At 31.0% G+C, this 25338-nt stretch overlaps 1 pseudogene; it reads right to left on the bottom strand.

Annotated features, from left to right (window-relative positions):
- Window positions 1–130: 130 nt before the first annotated feature.
- Window positions 131–25338, bottom strand: part of LOC107027534 — a 55757-nt pseudogene continuing 30549 nt past the window's right edge.

Genomic DNA, 25338 nt, shown 5'->3' with positions numbered 1-25338 from the left:
ATATATGGAAGTTGTGAACTATGTAGCAAAGATTGCTCGACTTCTATCTTTATATGTCATTATAGATGCTTTAAAAGATTAGACATCTTTTTATAACTCACGTTTTTTTTAAATTTGACTTACGAATAACTTAAACGGTGCTCAGATCCTGGGAAGAATAATCAGACTGAATCATGTTACCAACTATAAAAAGAAAGAAGAAGAGGATGAAGAGATAGAGAGGAAAAAGGTGAATGCAATCATGGTGTTGTGTGCAAGTTCTCTCACGGTGAGAAGGTTTGTTCTTCAAGTGTATGTTGTTCATCTTGTATTCCTTACATACTTAGAACAAAAATTTGAAGAACTTTGTAAGGCAACAAAGTTTAGGAACACTTTCACAACTAGAAAATTAAAACTAGAAAAGAAACTTGAATTAGAAATAGATTAGAAAAAATGTATGAAATATTTTTTCTTAATGAAGAACTGTTGTTAATCTATGTTTAAAGAATCTTACTGATTTCAACAAACTCTGTAGAAAGACGAAGTTACCAAAAATTTAATGAACCAGTGGAGAATAGAAGAACATAAATTAATTTACAAATCTAAAATATGTAACACATACCAGAATCTGGAAAAACATAAAGAAGATCAAGTCCACTGAATGCACAGTATCACCTTAAATAAATTATTACCCTCTAGTATCCGAGGTTTAATTTGGAATATATCCTCCCAGGACAGAATGATCTCAATCACCAGTGTATTAATACCCAAAATGCTGGTGTCAGCGAGCCACTCAATGGCAGTCTAGTACACGTAGAATACTAGATTTAGTAGTAGAAGAAGAAGTCCAAAAAAAATCTCTTTTTTAAAATGAGAGGAAATCCCTCAATTTATAGAAAAGAAAGGGTAGTGCGAAAGAGTTCTTATCGTTCCTTACCTGAAAGGTCACAAACCTTTGGAAAAGTCACAAACTTTTGAATAGGTCGTCACCTTTCATAAAAGTCACAACATTCCATAAAAGTCACAACTTCTCATAAAATTCGCAACCTTTCATATTAGTTGCAACCTTTCGTAAAAGTCTCAACTTTTCATAAAAGTCGCAACTCTTCATTTTCCATCACACCTTTTAAACCCCAACAATCCCCCGCATGAATGGGCAATGACTCTAAGACAAAGAAACGACAAGTATGTGTACTTTACAAGCAAGAATTAATTGCATCTAGATAAGTAGGTTTTCCCTTGGACTTTGCGTAATGAACATATGTCGGATATACTTGGTCAATCGTAGATGTGATATCATTGAACCATCGAGGTTTGGTGTATACCTAGACAATCATATGTTACACAATTAATCCTTTATCATTTATGGTTGTTACGGGTGTGTTCATTTCAGCCATGTACACCTCATGGTTTCATGAGTGTATAGAGAGATGAGATTTTGACAACCATCTTATTCGAAGAAGCTTACACTTCACACTCACATAGGTGATTTCTAATCGTGTTATCACGTAGATGCACTATTTGGTCAACTCTGCCAAACTTAGAAAATCATTAAAACCATTAATATTTATTAACTCATTAACAAGCCTTAATGTTTTATCCTTGTTCCTGAGCATTGTCTTCATCATGAGAATTGATTGAGTTGGTTGACAATGCCGAACCGTCATTCACAACTTTTTTTTCTCCTTGAATCTAGCTCTTGGGATCTCCAGTTTGCTAGATAGAGTTACCGCCATGATGACTTGTCCTAAGCCGTAAATTCATTCCCTTAGATGATCTTTAAACAATTCTCTCTAGTTAGGCCTTTTTGTAAGTGGATCCGACACATTATCCTTTGACTTTACATAGTCAATCTGATAATTTCACTAGAGTAGTTTTCTAACGGTATCATGTCTATATCCTATATGATGAGACTTTTCGTTTACATCATGCTCCCATGCCCTACCTATTGCATCTTGACTATCAAAGTGTATGCATACTAATGTCAATCATTTGGGCCAAAAAAGAATATATATCAAGAAATTTTGGAGTCTTTCAACTTATTCACCGACCTTATCTTGAGCACCAAGCTCAAAGATCATTGTAGAGCTAGCGATACATGTCTCTTTTGAAATATTTCCAAGAGACTGCTCCAAGAGTAAATATAGATCCACTTATGGATTTTAGTTCATTCGTCCGGCGATCAAATTTGCATCATTATATCTTTTAATATTGCTGGATATTGTTACAATGCAAGTCATAGTTTTAAGTATTTTTTAAATACTCCAAAACACTATTTATTATCATCTAATGAGTTTGATTGGGATCACTTGTGAACAGACTCAGTTTATTTATAGCAAATGTTATATCTTGTCGCGCACACTTCATGATACACATCATACTTCCTAATACTCTAGCACAAACTAATTGTGATTCACTTTTGCTTTCACTCTTTTGAAATGCAAAGCTCACATTTATTGGAGAATTGACAATATCGCCATCCAATTATTTGAACTAGTCAATTACCTTTTCAATGCAATGAGACCGTGAAAATGCAAAATAATATGGAGTTCTAAGGATTCTTAAACCTAAGATCTCATCAACAACTCCAAGATTTTTCATTCCAAACTTTCTTTCTAGCATATGTTTAGTAGCATTTATGTCATTGGTGTCTCTATTGATGATAAACATATCACTAATATACAAACAGACAATGACCTTGTGATTTTAATGTGCACACATTTATCACTTCCATCATTCTTAAATTCATTTGCCAGCATGGTTTGGTCAAAAATCTTATGTCATTGTTTGGCTGCTTGTTTTAGTCCATAGTGTGTTCGCACAATTTTTTTTATTTACCAGGAATCATAGAACTCCCGGGTTGTTCCATGTAAGTTTCTTCCTCCAATTCTCTATTTAAGAGAAATGTTTTCACGTTTATTTGATGAAGTTGGAGGTCAGATATCACAATTAATAATATTAACATCCGAATGAATGTAATTCCAGTTACTGACGAGTATATATTAACAAGATCAAAACCTTGTTTTTGTCTAAAGCCTTTGATACAAAGTCTTGCGATATATTTATCAATAGTTTCATCGACTTTCATTTTCCTTTTGAGGATTTATTTTGAACCAAAAAAATTATTTCTTGGAGGAAGATCAACCAACTTCCAATAGGATTGGTCAAGATTGAATCAATCTCACTATTGAACAATCTGCCCAAAAGGATGAGTGTACATAAGACACAAGAAATATTACAAAATCATATTCGAAGGAAGTATATGTCCCTTGACATTTACTACGCCTCTGAATTTCTTTATTAAGTACATTCTCCTTTTGTTCTTTCCAAGGTCGTTTAGACCTTTCATTAGACTACTCAAGTCTAATTTTACAGTCAACAATCTTAGGTCATATTTCAATCCTTTGAAGAATAGGAACTTGGACTTTGGCTAGACACCCCCACACTTTGAAATATTTCAAGTTGGATTCTTTCTTTCCATTTCTCATATGAAATAGATTGTGTCTAGAACAAACAAAATTGCTTTCTTTTTGAAAAGATAAGTTTTTGTTGTTCCCTTTTGCAGTAAGGATAGTTCCTCCACACAAATTTTGTGGTAAACCCAAACTTATAAATAACGCATCTATTATTTCTTCCGACGTTTGGTATTTCTTTAGATTGAGGTGAATACGGCAGTAACTTGATGGATAAATCCACTTTCCAAACATATTTATGCACTAGGAGGTTCATACTCTCTATTATTATCACTTCTTATCTTTTTTCCCACTGATTTTCAACTTCGATAATATATTGTCTAGACATTTCTATTGCTTCATCCTTACCATTCAGCTGACATAGTCATTTTAATGCAATTGTCAATAAAAATTATGAGATACTTTTTCCCTCACGACATGGTGTTGACTTCATATAACAAATGTCATTAAGGGATTAGAATTTTTTTCAATAGGTTTCTAAGAATGCTCAGGATACTTAGATTCCACACAAACATGACATTTTTATTTATTGTACCCAAAGTTAGACAAAACTTCTACCTTGATCAGTTTTCCTTAAAAGGTTTTGTAAATGACATTCCCCAAGTGTTCATGTCAAAAACTTTGACTCAAGCAAGTAATACAAATAAAAATATTGAGTTCGAAAAGCTCTTCGCGAGGTAGCTTTTTCCTCACTAATATTTTATTTTTATTTGTTACAATTTTGTGCGACACACACATTGTTTAGATTCATCACCTTGTAAAATATCCTTTTCGAAAGGACCTTTCCATTAGTTTTAATTTGATTTATATAGAACTACCCATGAACAATGTTTTATCGGGTCCAATAAAATAAATATAATCCAAATGCTTCTTTTACAAAACATGACAAATGACTATTCACCAATATCCATGTCTATACAAATAGTTATATTTAATAGATATATCTTTTTACGAAAAATCACATCACATCAAGTGATACTTTTTCATAAAAGAACTCAACCATTTTGAACAAGTTTACATATAATTTGGTAGTTTCATACTAGTCACACCGTATACTAGTAAACGATAAACTCAACGATCAAAATATCAAAGATACTGTAATAATTTTGTGTATCTAACATAATACAAAAGTATCATAGAAAATATATCTTGTGCTCCAAATTTAAATTAGACACCAAGTCCAATGTAACTTTATCTTACACAAAGAACCCCCACATTTTATATATGATCTCAAAAATATTTTTCAAATATTTGAAAATAGTTTTTCACATATTCTAATATGAAGTTTCTTTTGGAAATATTATTCTACGAAAAAATTATAGTGCTGCAATTCTCTTTGACAATATTTACACAATGTCAAAGTTCATTCCATAGAGACACAAAATCACAAACTCTAAGTCACAAGTATTTTTCCTCTATCACGAATAGAGAAACCACTTAGTATTTAGAATACTAACAATAAAGACAAAAAATTTGTACACTTTATTTTTATATAACATTGAAGTTTATAGAAAATCAAAAGTACAACATTAACTTATTATGTGAAGTTTTCATACGAATCCATTGCATAGTCTGATTTTCTAGAGTAGAAACTACAAAAGTTTTTTTTAGTCTGCAAAAATCAGACACAATTAAATTTCGCATGGAGTACAAAACTAAAAAATTTTTTTGTCTCCAAACAGAATTAAACATATTTTTTATTACATAAAAATATTTTTCTTTTCAATAGTCTTCAAACTATACATTTTGATATACTATTTTATCAAACAATATAATGCATCTCTCATTTTACAAACTAAGGAATTTTAAAGGCAACACTATTTGCCCAGGAAAATTCATTTCACAACAAATATTTTGCAAATCTTTTTCCAAAGATACACATAATAAAAAATCAAAACCGTTAACTCTTGAAAACTATTTTCCTCCTTAGACAAAATAATAGGAAGGTTACTTGATATAATCTTTAATCGGAATACCACTTCGACCTTGATAAACAAAGCATCGAATTGTAGAGAAGTAATGCACTAATCTTCTACTACCATGATCAGATTTTTAAAATCAGTAGAATAAAAATAATACTAACAGCATAGTAATTTCCTTAAGATTGTTGTTCATCTTGTATTCTTAACATACTTAGAATAAAACTTTGAAGAACATTGTATGACAACAAAGTTTAAGAACACTTTCACAACTAGAAAATCAAAACTAGTAGAGAAACTTGAATCAGAAACAGATTAGAAAAAATATACGAAATATTTCTTCTTAATGAAGAATTGTTGTTATTCTTTTTTTTAAAGAATCTTACTTATTTTAACAAACTTTGCAGAAACACGAAACTACCAAAGTTTAATGAACCAGTGGAGAATAAAAGAACAAAAATTAATTCACAAATCTAAAATATGTAACACATACAAGAATCTGGAAAAACAGAAGTAGATCAAGCCTACTGAATGCAGTTTCCTCTTAAGGAAATTATTCCCCTCTAGTATCCAAGGTTTGATGTGGAATATGTCCTCAAGATAGTATTATCTCAATCACAAGTGTATTGATACCCAAAACGATGGTGTCAGCGAGCCACTCAACAACAATAAAGTACATGTAGAATACTAGATTTAGTAGTAGAACAACAAGTCCAAAAAAATCTCTTTTTTAAAATGAGAGGATATCCTTCAATTTATAGAATACAAAGGATAGTGCAAAAGGGTTCCTATTGTGCCTTACCGGAAATGTCACAAACTTTCGGAAAATTCACAAGCTTTTAGGAAGGTCGTCATCTTTCATAAAAGTCACAACTTTCCATAAAAGTTAAAACTTTTCATAAATTCGCAATTTTCCATTAAATTAGCAATTTTCAATAAAAGTCGCAACTTTTCATAAAATTCGCCACCTTTTGTAAAAGTCGCAACCTTTCAAGCAACTTTTCATTTTTCATTTACACCTTTTAAAATCCAACAATGTATGAGTGAATGTTAGGGATAAAAAACATACACTCCTCTGACAATTTTGACTTTAGCATGAAAACAATAACATATTCGGTGTAATTCTAGTGTACGAGGCGAAGATGATCGAATATCACTTTAAAATTTGTGTAATTCCTACATATCATTGCATTTAGAAAATTCCAAAAATATGTTTCAACTATGAAGTTGCGGCTTTTGTGAAGATTTGTGATTTTTATAAAAAGTTGTGACTTTTATGAATGATTGTGATCTTTCCAAAGAATTGTACTTTTGTTTTCTATAAATCGAGGGATTCCCTCTCATTTTAGTGGAACTAATTTTTCTGGACTTCTTCTTCCACTACTAAATCTAGTATTCATAGTGTACTTTACTGCCGTTGAATAGTTCGCTGACACCATGATTTTAGGTACTGATACACCGGTGAGTAAGATTGTTCTATCTTGGGAGGATATATTATGTTAACCTCAGGTACTTGAGGGGAATAATTTCCTTAAGGAGACATTGTGCATTCAGTGGGCTCGATTTTCTTTCTTAGAGAAAATTATTTTTATATTGTTTTTAATCAGTTTCTTATTCTATTTTCTCTACTAGTCTTATTTTCTATTTTTGAAAATACTCTTTAAACTTTGTTGTTTCTTACCAAGTTCTTCAAAGTTTTGTTCTGAGTATCTTATGAATACAAGATAAACAGCAATTTTAAGAAAATTATTGTACTGTTAGTATTTCTTGTATTCTACTAATTTAGAGAAATAGATCATGGAAGTAGAAGATAATGCATTACTTCTCCAGAAATTGATGCTTTGTTTAGCACGATCAAAGTGAGAATGTACTAGAAGAATTGGTGGTATTTCGGTTAAATATCAAACTAGGTAACCTTCTTATTATTAATCTAAGGAGGAAAATAGTTTCTAAGAGTTAAAAGTTTTGATATTTATCATGTATGTCTTTGAAGAAAGATCTGCAAACTATATGATTTTTTGAATGAATTTTCCTTGGCAAAAAGTATTGTATTTAAAGTTCTTTAGTTTACACAATGAGAGATGCACATTTTTGTTTGATAAAAAAAGTATGTCAAAATATTATAGTGGGAAGGTTATTTGAAAAGAAAAGCAGATTTATGTGATAATCTATGAATATGTTCAATTCTGTTTGGAGACTGAAAAAAAACTTTTGTAATTTTGTATTCCATGTGAAGAGTAATTGTGTCTGATTTTTGTAGACTAAAATTTTTTGTAGTTTTCTACTTTGGATATATTAGACTATGCAATTGGTTTGAAGAATATGAAAACTTCACATAATAAGTCAATGTTATACTTTTAATTTTCTTTAAATTTCACTATTATATAGTAACAAATTGTACAAAAAAATTTCTTTAGTGTTAGTAATTTAAATACTAAATGATATGTCTATTTGTGATAGAAGAAAAATATCAGTGATTTAGAGTGATTGTGCAAAATATGTCAACGGAATTGAAGCATTATAGTTCTTTTGTAAGATAATATTTTCAAAAGAAATTTTATATTGCTAATGACACTTCGATAGTCTAAAAAAATGTGAAAAAACGGGGTTCGTTGCATATGACAATGACAAAATTAGACTTAGTGTCTAATTTAAATTTGGAGCATAAGATACAGAATTCAATGATACTTTTGTATTATGTTAGACCCACAAAAATCTCAGAGTATATTTGATATTTTGATCGTTGAGTTTCTTGTTTACTAGTGTATGATATTACTAGTATGAAACTATCAAATTATATGTATATTTGTTCAAAATAATCGTGTTCTTTTATGAATAAGTGTTATTTGAAATCTTGTAATTTTGTATGAAAAGATATGTCTATTGAATATAAATATTTATATAGACATGAATATTGACAAATACAAAGCAAGACTTTTAGTCAAAGATTGTAGAAAAAAAGTTTTGATTTTGTCAACCATACTCGCCAGTAACTAGAATTACATTCATTTGGATGTTTAATTGTGTTAGTTGTTGTATATGACCTCCAAATTCATCAAATGAATGAGAAAACAACTCTCTTAAATGGAGAATTGGAGGAAGAAATTTACATGGAACAACCCGAAGGTTTTGTGGTTCCTCGTAAAGAAAAGAAAGTGTGCGAACTTTTTATATTTTGAACTAAAACAAATACCCAAACAATGCCATAAGATATTTGACCAACCATGTTGGCAAATCGATTTAAGAATGATGAAAGTGATAAATATGTTCACATTAAAATCACAAGATCATTATTTGTTTGTATATTGGTGATATGTTGATCATCAATAGAGATACTAACAACATAAATGCTACTAAATGTATGCTAGAAAACAAGCTTCATATGAATGATCTTGGAGTTGTTGATGAGAATTTAGGTATAAAAATCCTTATAACCCCATATTGTTTAGCATTATCACGGTCTCATTGCATCGAAAAGGTACTTGACTAGTTCAAATATTTGGATCTCAATAATATCAAGACTCCAACAAAGGCGAACTTTGCATTTCAAATGAGTAAAGACGAAAGTGACTCACAATTGGATTATGCTAGATTATTGGGAAGTATGATGTATATCAAGAAGTGTAAGCGATCAGATATAGTATGTGTTATTAGTAAAATGAGTCGATTTACGAGTAATCCCAATTAAATTCATTGGATGACAATGAAAAGAGCTTTCGGGTATTTAAAAAATACGCAAAACTATGTTTGCATTATAACAATATCCAACAGTATCGAAAGGATATAATGATGCAAATTGAATCACCGGGATCAAATGAAGTAAAATCCACGAGTGGATATGTATTTACTCTTGGTGGAGGAGCAGTATCTTGGAAATCTTCCAAAAAGACATGTATCGTTATCTCTACAATGATCTCTGAGCTAGGTGCGATGAGCTAGGTGCGATAGATAAGACTGATGAATAAGTTGAAAGAGCATCAATATTCATGCACTTTGTTAGTCAAGATGCAATAGGTAGGTCATAGAACATAATGTATAACGAAAAGTCTCGTCATATAATACATAGACATAATACCATTAGAAAACAATTACTCTCTAATGGGATCACAATTGATTATGTAAAGTCAAAGGATAATGTGTCGCATCCACTTACAAAAAGGCTTAACTAGAGAGAGTTGAATGATCATCTAAGGGAATGAATTTACGGCTTAGGACAAGTTATCATGGAGGTAACTCTATCTAGCAAGCTGGTGATCCCAAGAGTTAGATTCAAGGAGAAAAATAAAGTTGTGACTAACGGTTCGACATTGTCAACCTACTCAATCCATTCTAATGATGAAGACAATGCTCACAAACAAGGATAAAATATTAAGGCTTTTTAATGAGTTAATAAATCTTAATGTTTTTAATGATTTGCTAAGTTTGGCAGATTTGACCAAATAGTGTAACTATGTGATAACACGGTTAGAAATTACCTATGTGAGTGCGAAGTGTAGGTCACATCAAAGAGGATGATTGTCAAATCCCATATATGTATACACTCATGAAATTATGAGGTGTTTATGGCTGAAACGAGCACAACCTTAACGGTCAAGGGTTAATTCTATCACATATGATTGTCTAATTATACACAAAAGCTCGATGGTTCAAAGATATCGCATCTATTGATTGACTGATATCCAACATATGTTCATTAAGGAAAGTCCAAGAGGAGACCTACTTATCCAAATGCAATTAATTCTTCTTGTAAAGTACACATATTTGTCCGTTTCTTTGTCGTGGAGTCATTCTCCATTCATGTGGGGGATTGTTGGGTTTTAAAAGGTGTGAATGAAAAATGAAGAGTTGCAACTTTTATGAAGAGTTGTGACTTTTATTAAAATTTGCGACTTTTATGAAGAGTTGCCAACTTTTATGAAAAGTTGTACCTTTTATGAAGGGTTGTGACCTTTCCGAAGGTTTGTGAACTTTCCGTTAGACACAATAAGAACATTTCCCACTACTTTTTATGTTCTATAAATTGAGGGATTCCCTCTGAGTTTAGGGGAACTAATTTTTTTGGACTTATTCTACTACTACTAAATTTAGTATTCAAAGTGTACTTTACAGTCCTTGAGTGGTTCACTGACACCGTGATTTCAAGTGTCGATACACTGGTAAGTAAGATCGTTCTATCCTGGGAGAATATATTCTGTGAACCTCGGATACTTGAGGAAAATAATTTTCTTAAGAGGACACTAACTTGATTTTCTTTCTTTGAGAAAAATAGTTTTGTATTGTTTCTAATCAGTTTTTGATTCTATTTTCTCTACCAGTCTTAATTTTCTAGTGTTAAAAATACTTTTAAACTTTGTTGTTTCGTTCTTAAAAAAGCTTATTTTAAGTATCTTATGAATACAAAATAAACAACGATAACTACATAATGAATTTTTAATGCTCCCTAGACAATCAGGTAAAAAATCAAAATCAATATATTGCATGGGCATGACTTCAAAAATATGAGGGGATGATAATGGCTCAACGACCATGTTAGTAACATCCTGCATATTGTTCAGCAATTCTATTTGAACTTCTAATGCCCCGTCATAACTAGTTGATTCCAAAGACGCGGAACTTTGGTCTTCCAAATTCATGCACTATTCAGAAAATGCATTCATCAACTTCAATCTTTCTTTAGTGCAATATTTGATGCGATCCTTATCAATTTTTTCAAGAATATATGAAGAGAGGGGATATATGTTTGAGAAATTTATTTTGAACTATTGATGCTAATTAGTTAATCCAAGCAGGACCTAATTGGAGTAAACAATCTTCTAGGATATTCAATTGTTAGCGTGGGTTGGAATGAACAATAATTAAAAAATGGGCATTGGTTGACGAGCTATCTATATTACTCGTTGAGAAATTCAAAAATAAAAAATTTAAATTTAACATAAATTAATCTACTAATTGAACTTATCCCACACACTAAAATAATTGTTCAAATATAGTTTTGATTTAGACCATTGAAACAGGTCATACAAACGTGATACAAAGTGTTTTATCTAAAACGAGTAGAAGAAGGAGTTAACAATTAATAAAGTTTTCTTATTCAACTAAAGGAAAACTATTTCTTATTTAATTAAAGACAACTGTGTGGAATTTTGTCTCTCAAAGTCGAGTGCAAAAAGGACTCCTAGTCAAGTTCGTGTCAAAGAAGGCTTTAAGGAGACAAAGACAAATGGTGTCGACCAAGGATTTTAAGGAGGCGTGCGTGATCTATAAATAGGGCAATAGTTTGTTTGGAGAAATTTGTGCACTTACATTAAGAGTAATATCAAAACACGATCAAGAGTTATTGTTGAGCGCTTTAATTTTTTTTTGTCTTTGGGGAGTGCTTCGAGTTGAGAGAAATATTGTACGATTGTTGACAAGAGTTTTTGTTTACAAACAGAGTTTTGAGAGTAGATATCGTTCAACAAGGTGAAGAACTTGAAGAACATTAGAAGAATTAAAATCGAGTTTCTTTTTATGTTGGATAGATAAGAATTAGAGTTTAAGATTTCTTAGAATACATAACTTTTGTAATCGTTGTGTTATTTGAAGGTGATATAAATCATACAAAATGTTGAGCAAAGTTTTATACGACATTGTTTATTATTGAGCTTCAAATAAAGAGAAACAAATAGTAAGTATGTGTTCCTTTATAGAATTCGAGAGGGTAAAATTTCAAAAGAATAATGTAGTAATAATTTTTTTGGTCGCAGTAACATAGTAATATTGAAAAACATTAAGGTTTAACTTCACATAATAATTTATTATTTTTAAAAGTAAGATTGAATTCTAATTGATAAGAGATTAACCATTTGCTTGTCATGTATATATATATATATATATGTTATGAAACTATATGAAATTAGAAGAAGAAGAAAGTAGGGAGAAGAGAACTACTTGGTCCCCAAGTAGGATTCCTAACCATATCCTACAAGGACTCCACATAATTAGACATTCACTATAATCCAAATTGTTTATAACACTCCCCCTTGAATGTCAGTAGATTATGTGCCTCGTTAAAACCTTACTAGATAAAACCCAGTGGGAAAAAAATCTAGTGAAGGAAAAAGAGTACACATATCTAATAATACACATTATGAATGCCTTATAAAATACCTTACAAGGAAAATCCAGTGGGACAAAACCTTGTGAGGGAAAAAGAGTACATCGCGTATCAACTCCCCCTTATGAGAACATCAAGAGACTTGGATCTTCGTTTTCCAATCTTGAGCATCATCTTCTTGAAAGTTGTAGGTGGTAGAGACTTGGTGGATAAATCAATTGTAGTATTACTTGAACAAACGTGTTGCATGTTGATATCACCATTCTTGGAGCTCATGAGTGTAGAAAAACCTTGATGAAATATGCTTTCTTCTGTCTTGATTTATGAATCTTTCCTTCAACATCAAAGATTTCTGCAAGTTCCTTACTTCTACTTCTATAAGCAAATAATCTATTGCCTTTTGAAAAATCTTCAAGAGTTTTAATTCTAGTCGTCGACTTGCTTAATAATACTTGTATATGCTCTATGCATTTTGAATCTATTTGATCCTTGTGAGGATGATAAACAAGTTTTCCAAAAACTTGTTTATGCTTTAGATTTTGAACCCATTCGATATTTTCATATCAATTTTGTCAAGTAACAACATTTAATATTAGATGTATGACATCTTCTAGTGCCTAGATTGCAAGTCAAATAAGCTTTACGCTTACCAAGATGCATCATTCCACTTTTCACTTGATAATTATTTCCACAAGCATGCTTTAATAGTCGTAGAATGTATATCATAATAATCTTTTACAATATTGCGTGAAATTGTATCAAAGATATCGTCAATGAAATACCATTTTGTATCGATTCACAATATCACAAAACTTATTGAGATCTCATCACTTCATTATTTTTAGGTAGCTACCCCTCTCATGAGTTTTTATAAAGTGTTATGTCGTAGTCTCTCCAAGAGCACATTGTCTCCTTATTATGATCATTTTAATTCTTTGATCCTTCCCCCTTTTTCAAGGAATATTTGTATAGAATTGATTAGTTTATCATGCTTCATGCATGTCATAGAATCTATTGGACATTCAATAGGAGTATTTACAACTTTTGTGTTGCTTCTAATCTCCCCCTTATGTTAGACAAACTAACATATATCTCAATCTTTTGGAGAATCTATCCTTGTGCATCATTGTATATTCATTGATTATATGCTACATACCAAAATAATCAGATGAAAAATATTTGGTCCCTGATCATAAATCAACATAAAGAAAATCTGATCATAATTTGTTGATTTGATGCATACAATTACTTCTGTATGCGGTATCATATTTAAAATCAACATATGGAGCTTTATTTTCACAGACAATGATTTCACTATCTTAGACATTTAATGTCACAACATCTTGAGTATTTATCAATATTATCAAGATAAATTGTCTTGATTACATATTTTGAAATTGTTCTCTTAACTCAAATATTTTTGCACAAACAATTTTGTGAATGTCAAACTACTGGTTGACAACAAACTCACATGTGATTATCTTATAGATGCATCTTTTTATCATGTCACATGATAGGTGAACAGATCCATATTCACCTTTTATACTTTTCAGAATTTAGAGATTTAATCTCAATATTAGTTGATCCAATCAACTTGTCATGAGAACAAACAACAAAAAAATTCTTGAAGAATCTTCTAGTTTTTCAATGTATGTCTATTACTCAGTATGCATATCTTTGGGATGACCAAATTATTCATGCCAACTAATATAATTATTAGTACTCGTAAACTCTAAGTTTACTACGCCATGTGTCTTCTACTTTAGTAAATTTCTAATTTATTATTATATGAGTAAATTTCAATTAATTACTCCAAGAGTAATTTTCAAATTTATTTCTTCTCAATTACTTTACCCTTTAGGTGAGTCATGATCCCATCATTGAATGAACTAATCTGAAGAAAATTGTGCATATAACATATTATTTGTGACAACATTTTTGCAAACATCAAGTTGCGAGATAATAATAGGCACACATGAGACCATATAGAAGAAACATTTATTAGGACCATTAAATATCTAAACAATCCACTAAGTGGATGACTAGGTTCACAAATATCTGTATACGTTTCTAGTTTGCAGTGAATTCAATCTCAAATTTTGTTTATGATGGTCTCACAATTAACTTGCCTTGTTAACAAGCAGTACAAGAAAATTCATGTCTAGCATGGTGGCTTATCACCTCATTCACTCTAAAGAATGATCTGTATTTTTACGATTTATCAAAGGCTCTCATTCTTCATGAATGGAACAGAATCATCTAAGTACATCAAATTTTGATAACTTAGTACCTCATTCCATATTCATGTGCATCATTTAATCAATTGTCTTCTTTTAGACATTTATGCACTGCTACATTCACTTTGAGGAATGGATCTGCTTCAATGAGATATATTTCATGACTAATTTTATCAAAAATTAATTATTTCCCTTAGTCATCATAATATAATCAATATGGTGCATTGAGACTCAAACCTAACGTCTTATGCCATAAATCAATGAGGGACTTGAATCCAACATCTTTCATCACAAAGCATTAAGACTTCTGATGTCTTAACCTCTTGGTGCGATTGGACGTAAATCCATCGTCTTATTCTTTTGGTGCGATATAACTTAAATTCATCGTCTTACCACAATGAGGCTGAACCTCAAGCCTTTGAAAATAATTGCAATTTTATCACTTTTGATGATCATTAATATGATTATATATTATAATTACACACAAAACTTAGACTAATAATTTCTTATAATCAACACTAGCAGTTAATAGATATAGTTTAATAGATCACGTACCTCATGTAGAGATTCAAAACATGTCTTTCACTAAATAGTGCTTATTTAATTATTAAAATAAATTAAGAAATTCTCTTCTCAATCGGTTAAAATTAAACGTATTATAAGTCGACAAGTCTCTTTAAATACTTACTCCAGATGGCAACTCCATATCTGTCACATAAATAATTATAACGTAAAGATAAATCATACCTTGAAGATATAAGAACATTATTGCAACCTTTTTGCATAATGCAAGATCTCTTTTGCACTTTTCTCGTCTTCTATCACAATTCTTTAAGAATATAACAATCGTGCTGATAACGTGTTATGAAACTATATGAAATTAGAAGAAGAAGAAGAAGAAGAAGAAAGTAGGGAGAAGAGAAAAGACTTCTTATTTCTCTTGAAGTATATTTAGGATTCATAGATCTTTCACAAATTTTCTTTACAATGAAGGAAAACCCTTTATTTATAGGGAAAACCCTACTTGGTCCCCAAGTAGGATTCCTAACCATATCCTACAAGGACTCCACATAATTAGACATTCATTATAATACAAATTGTTTATAACAATATATATATTTTGAAAAAATAATTGCTCAAAAATTTGTCTTGAANTATATATATATATAATAGGAGAAAGAAAAAGTATCACATGTCAACATAAAAAAAGACAAAATTTATGAATATTAGAATTAATTTAAAATTTAAAAATCTGTTTTTTTTTTGTAAAACCCAAAAAAATATTTAAAATTAATTAATGTGAATTTCTTATTGAGTTCTTCATTTTTAAAAACATTTTACATTTAGTACTTCTATTTTCATTTTCTTCTGTAATATAGATTATCCATTATTCAAAATTTGAATATTTACCCTAATTTTAAAAATAAAAACTAATAGAAAAATAATTATTTATATATATTAAAATTGAAAGGTCTGTTTTAACGCTTTTTGTGCTCTTTCTTTTAAAATTTCCAATTTGAAAGAGAGTTTGAGTTTATCTTGACCACAATTCTTATTGGTTGATGCCTCATTTGTTTGTACTTGATGGAGATCTGAATTTGAGTTATTTAGATCTCAGTTATTTTAATCAAGATCTACCCAATTAATACATCTAAATAAGTCTGAATCACTCATATCCGCAATAAATTAGACTACATTTCATTTAGACTCTTTGCTTGTTCATTCATTATCGAATTTTGTAACACCTAGGATTTGAGAAAGGCTAGGATGGGATCTAACAGACTTGTTAAGATCTTTTAGTGAAAAATTACGAGATAATAAAATAGAATATTACAATTGAAAATAAAATGAAGATATAAAATCTCTTCAGGCTGAGGCATGAATATCTCGCTCTATTTAAGGAGATTCAGACTCACTGCAACAAATATTTTTCACCGATCCAACAGTAGTCCTCTTGACTTGTCCCATCTAGGATACAACAACCTAATCATAAAATATAACTCAACAACTCTGGACAAGAGTTGAGTCCAAAGCTTCACAAAAGGAACACCTTCCTTCAACTAATAAAAAAATCTCTTTTTTTTAAACTAAGTTTTTTACTTTATATTTTTCTTGTGTTTGTAAACCAAATGAAGACCACCACTATTTATAATTGAGAGAGTCTTCTTAGAATTGAACAGTAAGATGATGTGATAATAAATAATAATTAGAAATTATAATGTATGAAAGGTTACAAAAGTTTTAGTGAACAGTGAAACTTTTCTCGACTAAATGGTCAAAAATCATCCGTTGGTTTATTGACAAGCTTTAACAGTAATAAACATTGTAACTCCAAAATGGAGTAATGCTTTAGTGAGTTATGGAACAATCAATATAGCCATTAACATCCTGCAGCCCATGAGATGTCAACCAAATGGCAGTTCCAATAACTATGTGGCAATGTATGAAATGTAAATTCTTAATATATTAAAATGTCACACTAATAATTTCCCACTCATTTTAATATTTACAAGAGAGTATATCAGATGAAGGAAGATTACTATGCATAATGAAGATGTGCTTTCCATTGAACCTCCTCTCAGTAGATCAGTAACTTTTACTCTAGAGTCGTAGTGGTATCAGACTTGAAATATGACTACTTAAGGGAAATAAAATATCACTATCTACACATAATAATTAAAGTGTTGACATAAGCTTTAAACCAACACGTTATTGTCTTGTGCTATCCCGATTTCATGAGTGCCTTTGAGAATAAGCTTAATTCTCATAGAACACTACCTACTTCTACACATCACATATATCGGTGAAATCTGTCGAGAGTGCTCCTGTAATCTTAACACTCCACCCATACGGGCTACATATATTCATTAAGAGTTTCATCAACTCAACCTTCACAAATCACTACAAGAAAAATGCAATCAGAACACAGGGAGGGAATAAAAAATAATGCATTTTTCAGAAGAAGTCATCATATGATTAGTTTTTTCCTTTGAACTTGGTTATATAACCTCTATTCCCTAGGTTGGGTTCCCTCATATATGAATCAAAGATTTATAGGATTCAACCTCATTCCCCTCGATGTGCTCCAAACCTTTTTTCTTTTTAAAGACTTAGTAAGAGGATCTGCAAAATTATCACAAGATCTGACATAATTAACATTAATGGTACCATTTGTCAAATATGATTTTACATTACTGTGTTTCCTCCTTATAGGTCTGAATTTACCATTGTAATAATGGTTTTGAACTCTATCAATTGCAATAGTACTATCATAATGAATTAAAATAGGAGGGATTGACTTTTTCAAAATAAGGAATTTGAGATAATTAATCTCTTAACCAGTTCGCTTCCTCACTAGTTGAAAACAAAAACAACTAGTTCAACCTCCATGGTAAAGTTAGCAATTATAGTTTTTTTTTTATCTCCGGCAAATAGCACCATCACCTAAAGTAAAGACTTAATATATGGTAGAATTGGAATCACCTGATAAAATGTTCCAGCCTGCATCGCAAAAGCTTTCAAGTACAAAAAGATATTATTATAGAACAAACCACAATTTCTTGTTCCAATTACATATTTAATAACTCTTGTTATAGAATGTCAATGTTCATTACCTGGCTTGGTTGTAAACCTACCAAGTACTCCTACTACATATGCAATATCAGTCCTAGTGCAATCAATCACATATCTCAAACTTTCGATTATGCTAGCATATTCCTTTTGATTTATTACATCATTTTCATTGTCAACAGGAAAAAAGTGAACACTTGAATCAAAAAGAGTAGCAACATGCTTGCAATCAAGAAAGTCATATTTTTTCAAATTTTTCTCAGCATAATGTGACTGGTCAAGGAAAATTCCATCACATGTTCTTGTTGTTTTTATTCCAAGAATAAAATTTGTCTCACCGAGATCTTTCATAAAAAATGGCTTCTAAGTATATTCTTAGCTTCATCAATAACATTCATGTTAGAGCCAAAGATTAACAAATCATCAATATATAAGAAAATAATCACATGTGAATTATTCCAAGACTTATGATATTGCACTTATCTCACTCATTTGTTTTAAAACCATTTTCAATCATGCAAAAATCAATTTTTTTTATGTCATTGCTTTGGTTCCTATTTCAAGCCATATAGGGACTTAGTAAATTTACATACTTTATTTTCTTGACCTACTTCAATAAAAGGCTTGGGTTGTTTCATATAAATTTCCTCATTTAGGTCTCCATTTAAAAAAACTATTTTTACATAATTTTGGTGAATTTGCAAATGAAAAATTGCAGTCATCACAGTTAAAAGTCTTATGGATGTAGTTCTTGTTACCGGTGAAAAAGAGTCAATCAATTCTAGGCCTTCTAATTGTTTAAAACCTTTTGCAACTAGCCTAGCCTTGTACTTATCAATAGATTCATCCGATTTCAACTTTGTTTAGAACCCTTTGCAACCAATAATTTTAAAACTCGGTGGTAAATCATCTAACTTTCAAGTTTTGTAAGAAATTAGTGATTCCATTTCATCATTTACAATCTCTTTCCAAAAATTAGAATTATGTGAAGATAATACTTCTTTCAAAGTGAGAGGTTCATCTCCAATATCAAACACACAAAATTAGGACCACAATCTTTTTCTACTTTAGCTCTTTTACTTCTTAACTCAAAATAATTAACTTTGTTATTTTTAAAAGCAGAAGTGGAAGAACTAGGTAGTGACAAAATATTTTGTTCAATCCTTTTACCTCCACTATTTTTAGAATTAAAAGAAAATTTATTTTCATAAAAAAATAGCATCACTCGATTCTATCACAATATTATCTTCAAGATTAAAAAATCTATAGATTGTACTATTTGAAACATAACCAAGAAGAGCACAAGTAGTAACTTTTTTACCCAAGTTTGTAATCTTGGAATTCATTAGCCTCATAACGGATAGACAATCTCAAACTCTTAAATATCCCGCACTTGGTTGTAACCTTTCCACAATTCAAAAGGTGTCAGTTTATACTTTTTATGAGGCACACGATTCAACACATAACAAGCAGTTAAAATAGTTTCATCCCAAAAATTTAAAGGTGTATGTGACTCAATAAGTATGACATTAATCAATTCAACCAAAGTTCTATTTTTCATTTTTGCTACTCCATTAGATGAAGGAGTGTAAGGGGGAGTTTTGAAATTTTCAAAAGCATCATTTTATTTTTCATCAAGTAAACATATGTAAACTTAGAAAAGTCATCAACAGAAGTAATAAAATACCTATTACTTCCACGAGTTAAAATGCCACCAACTTCACAAATATCAATATGAACTAATCTAACAAATTGGTTTTTCTTTCAACTTGGAAATGAGGCATTTTAATGATTTTGACTTTTTTACAAGCCTCACACTTTTCAAAATTCTTTTTAACCATTGAAATTAATCCTAATTTAATCATGATTTCAACATAATGGTCATTAATATGACACAAACGATCACGCCAAAAATTGGTAGAAGATAACATATAAATAGAAGTAGAAACTTTATTCATTTCAACATTCAGTTTGAATATCCCATCACATGCATACCCCTTTCTCACAAAAATACCCTTCTTCACTATTACATATTGATAAGATTTGATAATCTGTTTAAAGCCTGCTTTATTAACAAGAAAAATAGACATCATTTTTTTCTCATGGAAGGAATATAAAGTACATCTTTCAAAGTTAATATCCTTCTAGAAGTAAAACACAATTCGTCAGCTCCTTTTCTAAGCACTTGAGTACTGTGAGCATCACCAAATATGATGGCTTTAGACTCCTCAAAATGGGTATATTTTTAAACAAATCTTTGTCATAATAGACATGATGGTTTGCAGCAGAATCAATCCATCATCCATCAACATTCTCAATCATGTTTATGTCAGTAATCACCGCCACAAAAGGTTCATCCGTAATGTTTGTTGAGGGTTAGGAACACATTTTCAGAATCTGCAAAATCGAGCAATATGTCCACTCTTTCCACAAACAAAGCACGGTCCCTAGCTTGAACTTGTTGATTTTGTGTTTGGTTATTTTCACAATTATTTTCTTGGAAGGTCCACCGTTATTTTTCATGAATTTTTTCTTCTTAGGCTTCAAAGAAATATTTTTTGAGTTTCACAAGTAGTTATTTGAAGTAAATAAATTTATCTTCGTTGTGACATTGTTCTCTTCTATTTGTAAAAATGCATCTTGACCCCTTGCCTCTTCTTCCATGAAGATTTTCATTATCAATGTTTCAAGAGAAGTTTCCTTTTGTTTGTGGCGCATAGTTTTTTTGGAATTTCTGCCAACAAGGTGGAAATTTATCTACTATGCCACAAACAATAAGGCTATCTCCAATTTTAATCTTCTAGGACCTTTTCTCTCCAATAATCATTATAAAGTCTTGAGCTTGGTCTACCACCGATTTGTTGTCCACCATTTGGAAACAAAAGATCTACTTGCAGCGTATTTTTTCGCTCTGCCTCTTCGATATAAATACTTAGTCTGCAATGTTTTCAAATTTTCTTTACACTAGAGTAAGTTCTATCATAATAATCATAAAAATTATCAGATAGTCAATTAAGAAAATAATACCGACACTTATAGGAATCACCATCGCACTTTCCACTTTCTCTAGATGAGAAATAGTTTCATCATTAGAGGTTATGTCTTATTTTTAGGATTCTTCTCAGTTAAACATTGAGAAAACTTAAGTAGAAAAGTACTTTACTCTTCTATCTCTTGAAATGATTACTATTGAATCAAAATGTCTTATAAGGTCTCCCATCTTGACATCTGCGGTATTTTCAATTGTATCCATCATGATTCTGCTTAAAATTATTAGTGAAAGTTTACAAGATAACAAAAATTACAAGATTACAATTAAATTAAATGAAAAAATAAATCTTTTCAGGATGGAGCGTGAATATCTCTATCTTTAAGGAGATTCAAGTCTACTCAAATAAATGTTTTTCACCGATCCAATAGTAGCCCTCTTGACTTGTTCTCCACGATACAACAGTCTAATCACAAATATAACTCAACAACTCTGAAAAGATTTGAGTTGAAATCTACCCAAAAGAACACCTTCCTTCAACTAATAAGAACTCTTTTTTTACTAAGTTTTTCACTCTATTTTTCTTGTGTCTCTAAACCAAATGAAGACCACCACTATTTGTAGTTGAAAAAGTCTTCCTAGCAATGAATAGGAAGATAATGGGATAATAAACAATGAAAATAATGATCGTAAGAATTACATAGCTTACAAGTTATAATGGAGGATAATGAGTGAAATAATGTATGAAAGGTTACAAAAGTTTTACTAGACAATGAAACTTTTCTTGGACAAATGGTCAAAAGCCATCAATTGGCTTGTTGACAAGCTGCAACATTAAGAAATGTTGTGACTCCGAAATGGAGTAATGCACTAGTGAGTAATGCAACAACATAAATTGCCATCAACATTCTGCAGCCCATGAAAAGTCAACCAAACGACAGTACCAATGACTATGTGGAAATGTAAGAAATGTAAATTCTTAAAATGTTAAAATGCCACACTAACAAGATCAAAAACTGTACGATGGGACCCTCTACTAAACCCTAGGCAGGCCGTGAAGAGGACCATGATCTGTTATGGTGCTCGTGACAAGAAGGCAGAACCTTCCCCAAACAAAATCCCTCCAATGGACCCTTAGACGGTCCGTGAGGAGGGAGACAGGTCGTGCAAGTGGTCGTGAGGGAGGTCAAGTAGGTAGGTGTTCTCCTCGAGTCGTTGGTCAAGGACCACGTGCGTCTAAATGACCCTTGAAGCCCCACACAGACCGTGAAGTTGTCCATGAAGAGATTTCATCAGACTTCGAGTTTAGGGTTAAGTTTAGACGATCATATCGTTTAGCATAAAATAAATTATGTAACATATAACCTAACAAATTAAAGATCTTTGAGTCCTCCTTCCAACTCCACAAATTTTCTCAATTTCAAGGTCCAAGTAAAAATTTATGTCCGATACAGTGAAGCCCTGACGACAGAAATTCTTCACGGCCTGCTTGACGGATCGAGGTAGTGCATGAAGGGCCGTTAAGGCCTCCTTGATGCCAATTTGGTAATTTTTAATCAAGGACTTTTGGGTCTTTTCTCAATTATTTAACTCAATACTATGTTTTTTTCCTTCTACCCAAACCCTATAATTTTAAACCCCAAATCACCCAAACTCAATTCATTTTCTTAAAGTCTGAAAAGAAGATCAAGCTTCTCATCTCAAATATTTCTCTCTCTAGAAGTTGAAGAAGGAAACTGGGATTTCAAGATCAATAACTCCTTATCCTCAATTGCTTCTAAGATTTTGATATCAAGGTATGATAGTTTTCACCATATAGTCCTTTCCTCCACGGAGTTCCCAAATTCTCCAATTTTGTAAAGTTAGATTCCCAAATCAAGTTAGAGTTTTCTTCAATTGTCATGTGTTCCTTTCAATATTGATTTAACTAATTGTTTTATGACTTGTAATGCATGAATTGAAGTAACTACATATTTTTAAGTTGATTTCTCAGGAACCCATGTATAACTCATGATTTTGATAATAAACCATGAAAAATGAATTTATCAAGATATGCATGTCCTTTTGATGAGATTGATGTAATGAAGTTGAGGATGCAATGACTTTGAAAACACGATGAAACTTATGAATTATTGAAAAGAATGCATGTTCATGAAAGTATGTTTGTGACTCAAGAAACCTTATAGATAAGAGTGTATATATGTCCTATGAAGCTTGACCGCATGACATAATTAATATCTAGATTTGCCCTTAATGATTTTCGAGATATTTTCCTAAATTAGGTCTTGATTACTATGGCATCTTGATATGCCATCAATGATCATAGGCCACAATTTCAAAACTAATTCCATTAGTATTAGGGGTATTTCTATCATGAAGTGAATAGCCAAGGGCCTTAAAAGCTATTATGAAAAGATCATAGACGGCGAAAGGTTTTCTCGCTCATGGTATAAGGAGTCATCCTAATATGACTTTAGCTTTGATTCATAACTTAATTGTGTATTTCCATTGATCATGAGACAGGTCAAGATTAATAACTACTATGTGAGATTTATGCTTAGCACTGAGAGGATATGGAGATGGAAGCTCTCCCAGTTGAGGCCGAATTTGTAGAAGTAATCTCTTTATCCCTTACCGGTATGCCCCCATAGGATGGTTGTCTAGATAAACATTAGCTAGTGTATCCACTTTAGCTCAGATTCATGGTTCTACCTTGGCAAGTAGGATAATCATTTTCGATGTGGGAGACACTGGGTTCCATGTTATAGCTTGTATTGTCTCTATGTGGGTTAAGACTACTTCCAACATAAATGAACCAAGGTTACATTTAAGTATCTCACATGTGTTAAAAGACGATTTTACTTGCATTGGTCATGATTTTGTTTATGTTTTCTTACTTCTATCTTATGTTTCAACTTGGTCTTTGCATATCATGAAAATGTTCTTTTTTCATATTTTTATGCATTACTATTATACTTACTACACTTTTGTATTAATGCATACTCTTACACATTATTTTACTATTGTAAGATTCGACACTCCTACCCGCATCTTCCTGACTAGGAATCTATTAGTAGAAAATTGCATATTGGTGAGTCCTCATGTTTTGAAGTCCAAGCCTTTACTTCATTATGTCTTTATATTTCAGTTTTGAACTTGATATACGGATTACGTCCCGAACACTCATTAGGTACTAGATGACTTGAGATGTTATTAGATTTCCGCTTTGTTTTATTAAACTCTATGTTTTAAATTATCTTTTAAATCTTATAAACTACATGATCTTGTATGATGCATGCTAAGTGGCTTGTATGAGACTTTTTAGAGTCCTATAAATCATGTCACGTCTAGAATATACTTCGAATAATGACAAATTCATTATTAAAAAACTCTCTTATCCCCCCCCCCCAAAAAAAATACTTGTCTTTTCCGATAGAACTCTGAATCATCCATTGTTAAGAATTTCTTAATTTGACTCTTTACGTTATCTTTTTCAAGCTTTTATTTTCGTGTAGGAATCAAATTATCAATTAACATGTTTCTTTCCAATCATTACTCCTTCACTTGATCTAAGAAAATACAATCAAAATTTATGGTAGTATCGTCTTTTATCGAGTTACAACGAAATTCCGGCAAAAATGGAAGGTTTCGCTAATGAGAATGGAGAGTAATTTCCCTAGATATCACTTATGTTTGGGAAATTACCTAGGAATATCACTTATGTTTGTTTTAGGACTACAATATCATTCAACTTTGCCTATTTTTCTCAAAATATACTTGACACAAAAAAAAATACATTATTTCTCCTTATTTCTCTCCTACTAGGATGCCATGCCACATTTTTTAATTTATTATTAACATTTTTCTAATTCTTTTAAAGAACCGGAGGAACCCACATATTTTCTTGAAGAACCGGAAGAGCTCCTATTACAAATCTTAATGTAATTTTTTTACTGGGTATAATATGTGGGTTTATCAATTTTTTGAAAAAAATCTCTCTCTTTCTCTCTCTCTCTCTCTCTCTCTCTCTATATATATATATATATATATATATATATATATATATATATATATA

The sequence above is a fragment of the Solanum pennellii genome, chromosome 8 (assembly GCF_001406875.1).
Source record: "Solanum pennellii chromosome 8, SPENNV200".
NCBI classification, from domain to species: Eukaryota; Viridiplantae; Streptophyta; class Magnoliopsida; order Solanales; family Solanaceae; genus Solanum; species Solanum pennellii.
This window is presented reverse-complemented; position numbering and strand designations above follow the sequence as displayed.